The following is a 7476-nucleotide window of genomic DNA, read 5'->3' as shown; positions in this document are numbered from 1 at the left end:
TTGTATCGTATATACTTTGTATATATATATATATATATATATATATATATATAAAGATAGAATTTAACTTCTTTTCTTACTGATATGTATCTTTTTTAATTTCAAATTTCTTGAAACTGGAGCTAAAGCTGTCAGTAATGACTTTTCTCTTCACAATGTCACTTTACTGTTATTTTGAAATATCAGTGCTACAACAAAAGAACACAGAGGCAATTTATTTATTTAACCTTTATTTTACCAGGATAAAAAAAAAACATTGAGATTAAAAAACTCTTTTTCAAGTGAGACCTGTCCAAGAGGTAGCAACACTGTGGAACACACAAGCAGGAAGATGATGAAACTCGAGTAAAATAAGTAAAATGTTTAATATAAACAAAAGGCTGTCCGAGTAGCAGAATTACTTTAAAGGGGAGACATGGAGGGATGACGAAACATGAAGCCTTGAACGGGACAAGGACAATCCAGAGACAAAGACATAACACCTAGGGGCTAAATATATACAGATGCTGACAAGGTGAAATGACAGACACCTGCGGTGATTAGGATCAGACACAGGTGTGACAGTGCTGGATCACAGAAGGAGAAATGCTGAAGGGTGACATGCAAACATGAGGAAAAACACATGTATGACTTGACGCCAGAAACCCTACAGGATTCCCCCTCAAGGGATGGCCTGTGAAATCCCAAGGAAAGCATCATCCACTTGGGTAGGTGGGGGGCAAAAAGACAAGTAGGGCACAGAAGGAACAAACAAAAAACCGACAGGTAGGAACCTGGGAAAACACTGAACACAAAGGGGAAACACAGAAACCCTAACACCCCCTCTCAGGAGACCGTCTACGGCAGGACAGATAATCCGGGGGGCGGCCTGATGACCATCTGTCGACAGGCCAGAGGTCTGGTGGGAAGTCAGGATGCCATTCACGCTTGGACCAGGGTTCCAGAGGGCAGTCAGGAGACCGTCCCTTTATGGCCAGTGGGGAGACCACAACTGCAGGTGAGGAGACCCCTGAGATAGTTGCAGCTTGATGGGTGAGGACCTCTGGAGAGTGAGGGAGGCTCGACTTCTTCTTCGGCTGATGGCTCGGCTTCTTCTCTGGCTGAGGGCCTGCGATCACTGCAGATGGACCAGCAGTGAGAACCACAGCAGCAGGTGAAGCAAGAACCTCAGGAGGGACGAGGGCCTCTGGTGCTGGTGCATGACCCAGCGGGTCCAGGTCTGGTGCTGCTGGTGAGGAAAACCAGCCAGGGGTAGCTGGCGTCGGACCCGGACCGGGTGCAGCTGATGGTGTTGGAGAGAGATCAGCTGGAGGTGAGCTAGGAGGAGAACAGGCTGAGCAGCAGCCAGCAGAAGAGAGCACAGCAAGCGCCTCTCCATCCACACCTGCTAGAACTACTGCCACATCTCCAGTGAGTTCTTGTTATTGTCAGCCCCTTTGTACTTGGAGATGATGTCCTCCACAGTGATCATCCTCTCCCAGAGATTGCTGGGGCTGCAGGGTTCCTCCCTCACAGCAACAGGTGCACTTGGACGTGCTGCATCCTCCCCCCAGTGACAGGTGCGCAGGGGCATGCGGCGTCCTCTCCCCCCCAGCAACAGGTGCAACGTCTTCCCCCCCCACGGGCAAGGACTTGGCTGCGTTTGAGGAGAGATGTGCTGGGGTTTGGTGGAACTGGTTCGGTTCTGCCACCCTTTCCTCCTGCAGCGAGTCCGAGCAGGTTGCCCCTCTCCCTTTGAAGACCGTGGAAAACAGAAGGTGGTTGGGGAGGAGGTGGATTGTGGGCAGCTGTCGCTCTGTGAGCAGGGCCAGATTAACACTTCACTGTACCCTGGGCAACAATATTCAAGGGCTCCATCATCACGACCCCAGAATCACCATAATGTGGCAAAATACAGAATACAGTAAATATACTTAAATTTCTAACTATCAAGTGTATTTTTATGTATAAAAATCCAAACGCTCATAGAACTATGAACATTACTATGTTCTCTTGTTGACACAAATCATCAAGACTGAGTTAAGTTGAACACAATTAGTACACCAAATTACACCATGTGTGTATTTGTTTAGCAACGTGTTGGCCATTGGTGTCAGAAGCATTTTTAATAGGGGGGAGACACTGATAGGTTGGGGGATCTGGGGGTCCTCCCCCAGAAATTTCTGAATAAATTAGATCCCATTTCCTGCATTCTGGTGTATTTTAATAGATTGTTTAATGCCTAGTTTTACCTACATAAGTAAACTTGATTCAATAACTATTTTAGAACTGATGGCACAACAAGAAGTAGCCAGACCAACAGCTAATTCCATCCATCCATCCATCCATTATCTTTACCCGCTTATTCCATTTTTGGGTCACGGGGGTCGCTGGTGCCCATGTCCAGCAATCACTGTGCGACGGGCGGGGTACACCCTGGACGGGTCGCAAGTCCATCACAGGGCCACATAGAGACCATTCACTCTCTCACTCACACCTAGGGACAATTTAGAGTTACCAGTCAGCCTAACATGCATGTTTTTGGTCTGTGGGAGGAAACCGGAGTACCTGGAGAAAACCCACGCATGCACAGAGAGAACATGCAAACTCCACCCATAAAGGACCCTGGACTGGGGTTTGAACCAAGGACCTGCTCGCTGAGATGCAGCAGCTCTACCAGTTGCGCCAACATGCTGCCCAACAGCTAATTTAATTAATTAAAAATATTGTATATTCAAAGGTGACGATTTGATGCCCACATTAAAATTAAATGACTGTAACTGATTTGACTTCAAATGCAATAAGATTATCAATGAATGAATGCTACAAAAGATTTACTGATTATATAACAAAGATTCCGGGCAGCACGGTGGCGCAACTGGTAGAGCTGCTGCCTCTCAGCGAGCAGGTCCTTGGTTCAAACCCCGGTCCAGGGGCCTTTCTGGGTGGAGTTTGCATGTTCTCTCCGTGCATGCCTGGGTTTTCTCCGGGTACTCCGGTTTCCTCCCACAGACCAAAAACATGCATGTTAGGCTGATTGGTAACTCTAAATTGTCCCTAGGTGTGAGTGAGAGAGTGAATGGTTGTTTGTCTCGTTTGTATCTATGTGGCCCTGTGATGGACTTGCGACCTGTCCAGGGTGTACCCCGCCCCTCGCACAGTGATTGCTGGACATGGGCACCAGCGACCCCCGTGACCCAAAATGGAATAAACGGGTAAAGATAATGGATGGATGGATGGATGGATAAACCTCCCAATACAAATCAAAAAAACATAATGACTTCTGCTCATTCTAAATTTGTCAAGTGGCCTAAATCTCCTAAAGTGAAGGAGGATCATTTTAAAATAATACATAAGATATATCCTGTACCCATTGTCACGGCAACCTGGCGCTGCCCACACCGTGCACGCTGCACATACTGTGCACGAGCTCTGCACACGCTCTACACGGCAGCGCGTCTGTGAGCATTGAGCAGGTGTGCTTAATCAAATCAGCTGGCAGCTCATGCTGGCACTAAAAAACAACAGCAAACGAGCAGCTTGGTTAAAAAAAAAAAGCACAGCAAGCAGGGCGTGCAGCAGCAGAGACTTGAAACCTGTGAGGAAAGGAGACTTTAAACTTAAAGGACTATTGGTAAGCTCATTGATTGGAGTTTTAGAGGTGCTTTTTGTATCTGTTTGCTTTGAGTAAAGGAAGACAAAATTTATTTGAGTAATCACTGAATGTGGAAATGTTTGTTCTATATAAATTGTTCTACATTAAAAATAAGTATTTTCAAGTAATTATTAAATATTTATATGAGTGTTTGATATAAAAATGTGTAGCAATGTATTTAGATTAATTTATTTGTTTTTTCTGTTTGAAGGTTTTTCACCTGATTAACTGACCACTGATTAACAGACCACCTGAATCTTTGTAACCACTGTTTACCAAATCAACTGTATTATCTGTGCACCTGGTGGAATAAAAAAGGAATGCTGAGTGAAAAAGGAAGTCTGGTCCCAGTCTGACAAGTGGACACTTCACAGTAACTGAAAAGAAACTTGACAGTGAAAAATCACTTTACCAGTGAAACTGTTTGACCAATGAAGACTCCACTACAGCCCACCACAAAGATTGAGAAGACTCAACCAGGGACCTGGAGGAAACGTTCTGTTGTCTGTCTGTCCAATAGCCAATAGGGAGCAACATGGCCAAGACAAAGGCACTCGAAGACCTGAAAGTGGAGCGAACCACAGCAAAAATACTTTTCTCCAGACTCACCAACCAAATTATGAGGACCCATATGGACATGTCAGGGGAGGAGCTAGAAGAAAACTTCAAAAGACTCACAACAGAGGGCTCCAAAGTGATGGAGGCAAATGAGGAGCTCGAGGCCGCGTACATCACACAGTGCAAAACAGAAGATGCAGAGGGCGAACCTGAGTTAAGTGAGCAGCAGAGAACTAACATTGAAAAGACAGAAAAAGAATGTCAGCAGAAGTTGAAAGAAGTAAAGCACCTCATCCAAGACACATTATTGACTTCATATGGTGAGAAAGAACTGAGGCTTGCTTTAAAAGTCGCAGAGGCAGAGTGTGAGGATGTTGCTGTCACTCTACCCGACACATCCCTGGAGGTCTATGACTTTATGCTCACCCATCTAGAGAAGCTGGTGCACAAAGCCAAAGGAGTGCATCAGACCTGGAACTGCTGGGCACCACCTGCTGAGAAGCAAGACTTCAATCGTCATCTGATGGAGCTCGAGGTCAACCTTCCCAAGCTGGTGTCAGGGAAGGCCACCCTAATAAAACCAGCAAGTATCAGAAAAGACACTGGAAAAGAATCTGTCACAGCCCACAGCTCAGCCCCTGTTGCAGCCATAAAGCTTAAAGCTACAGCCCTACCAAAGTTCACAGGGAGACAACGGGACTTCTACAAATGGAAGAAAGAATGGGAGGCTCTGCAGAAACAAGGTGAACCAACAGGGTCCAGAGAGGTAAAGAAATTTCAACTGATTGATAGCCTCGGCGAAAGACTGGGCAAAGATCTACGCCTATCAGCTTACACCACAGCAGACGAGATCTTGAGAGTCTTGGAGAACCGCTATGGGAACCAAGCTGCCATCACCATAGAGATTTTTGAAGATCTACAGGCTATCCCACCTGTCCGTCGTAACCAGCCAAGAAGAATCATAGAGCTCATCCAAGCAGTTGAAAAGGCCCTGTATGATTTAAATGAACTGAACAATGAAGATGTCATAAAGAACCCATTAGTAACAAAATCCATTGACGGAAAGCTCCCAGAAAAGAAAGACTGGCTTACCTATGCTGCTAACAAGAAAAATGCTGTGAACACTCAGAACTGCTTCGACAAGCTCCTTGAATACCTACAATCTCAAAAATCTATCTATGAGCGGTTGGAGCAGCTGAGATACATCGATTCTGCAAAAGAGAGGACAAAGTTTCAAACAAAGTATGCTAGAACAAATATCTCCAAATCCAGCGGTGAATCAGCAGGCTGCATCCACAGAAGCTGTGGACACTCAAAACACAAGAAAAACCGCAGAAGGTTCAGAACAACCACAAAGTTACCAGAGAAGAGGGATGCAGTGCAACGGATTGGTGCCTGCAAAAAATGCCTTGAAATCCACAACGATGAACCCTGCAGAAAAACCACTTACCTGTGTGGGAATCCAGAATGCAGAGACCAACACCATTACCTTCTCTGTCCCTTACCCAAGCTCCTGTCCCAAAGACAAAGACCCAAGTTTGGTCCAGTGAGAGCCGAGGGAAGGTGGACTGAGGCCCAAGATTAATTTCTTTCCAAACTTTCACCTGAATTAGTGCAGCAATATCAGGATGCCTTCTGCAATGCAACATCCAAAACATGCAACTCCACTGCAGCTGAAAGAAGGCTTGTGGAGGAGACTGGTCTGCATGGGTATCCTGTGATCCTGATGCTCCTGAATGTCACAGCTAATGATGGTCAAAAAATTGGGACCCTCATTGACCTGGCTTCTGATACAAACTACATAACTCATAAAGCTGCAAGCAAGTTGAACCTTCGCAGTGAAGACATCACACTCGTCGTCCATGTTGTCGGCGGTATGAAGGTAACCGTTGCGACCAAACGGTACTTCATCAAAATTCGTGTCAACACTTCAAGAGGGACCCTGAAGGCTCATCAACTAATCTGCTATGGACTCGACAACATTGCAGAAGTTCACAAACATGTTCCAGCTTATAAGTTACAGAAGATCTTTCCTGATGTTCCCCTCCAAGAACTCATCAGACCCAGAGAGATCCAGCTTCTAATCAGTCACAAAGAAGGCCAGCTGGTGCCCCAGAAAGTCCACTTCATTGGAGATCTGTTGCTCTGGGATGGTCCACTCGGCAAGATCATTGGGGGAACGTACCCAGATCTCTTCGAAGAAGCCACACTAGTTGCTCACACATCCAAGACTCATTTTGCCCGATCCATGAGAGCTGCGGCAGTTGAATACCAAGAACTCACCAAAAATTTAAATTCCTGCCAGTATCCTGACTATCTCGAGACCCAGTCCAATACAACTACGAGTAGCAAAGACTTCCTCAAGTGATGGAAATGGGAAAATATTGGAGCTGTATGTGAGCTGAGATGTGGTAGATGTCGATGTGGAAACTGCCAGCTGGGGGGGGGGGGGGGGATGACTCTTGTAAAAGAAAAGGAGATGGAGATCATAAGAAATGGACTGACGTATGTGACTGGAGATAAACATGGTGCAGAACCACACTGGTATACGAAGTATCCATGGGCTGTAGATACATCAACCTTACCAAACAATTAAAAAGCAGTTGAAGCAACGTTCCTCAGAACTGAGAAACAACTGTCAAAAGAACCTGAGTGGAAGAAGACCTACACTTCGCAATTCAATGAGATGGTGCATCGCAGAGCTGCCGTGAAGCTGTCCAAAGACATCCTGCTGAGCTGGACTGCACCAGTGTGGTACATCAGCCACCTCATCACACCAAATCCACACTTTGTCTCTACTCCAGTGAGATTGGTGTGGAATAGTAGCCAAAAGTACAAAGGTCTCAGTTTGAATTACATCCTCATCAAAGGTCCCGACGTCCTGAACCCAATTAGAGCTGTCTTGCTGAGGTTCCAAATTGGTGTCTACGCTACACTTGGTGACATCCGTAAGATGTACAATTCTGTCTGGTTGGAAGATCAAGAGGTCCACCTGCACAGATTTTTGTGGTGTGACACTGAAGATGCAGAAATAGAAGATTATGCTATGACCAGAGTCAACATTGGAGATGAACCTGCTGGTTGCATAGCCCAAATCGCCATGCGAGAGACTGCAAATTTACTTTCATTCAGGCACTTTAAAGAAGAAAGGCGTGTGCTGGAGAAAGATACTTACGTCGATGACATCCTGACTTCACACAATGACAATGAACATCTGAAACGCCTCATAGCCAATATCGAGCACATCCTAAAAGCCGGACAATTCTACAAGAAACCTTGGGTCT

The sequence above is a fragment of the Nematolebias whitei genome, chromosome 11 (assembly GCF_014905685.2).
Source record: "Nematolebias whitei isolate Nwh7 chromosome 11, NemWhi1, whole genome shotgun sequence".
Taxonomy (NCBI): Eukaryota; Metazoa; Chordata; class Actinopteri; order Cyprinodontiformes; family Rivulidae; genus Nematolebias; species Nematolebias whitei.
The sequence above is the reverse complement of the archived record's forward strand: the minus strand, read 5'-3'. Positions refer to the sequence as shown.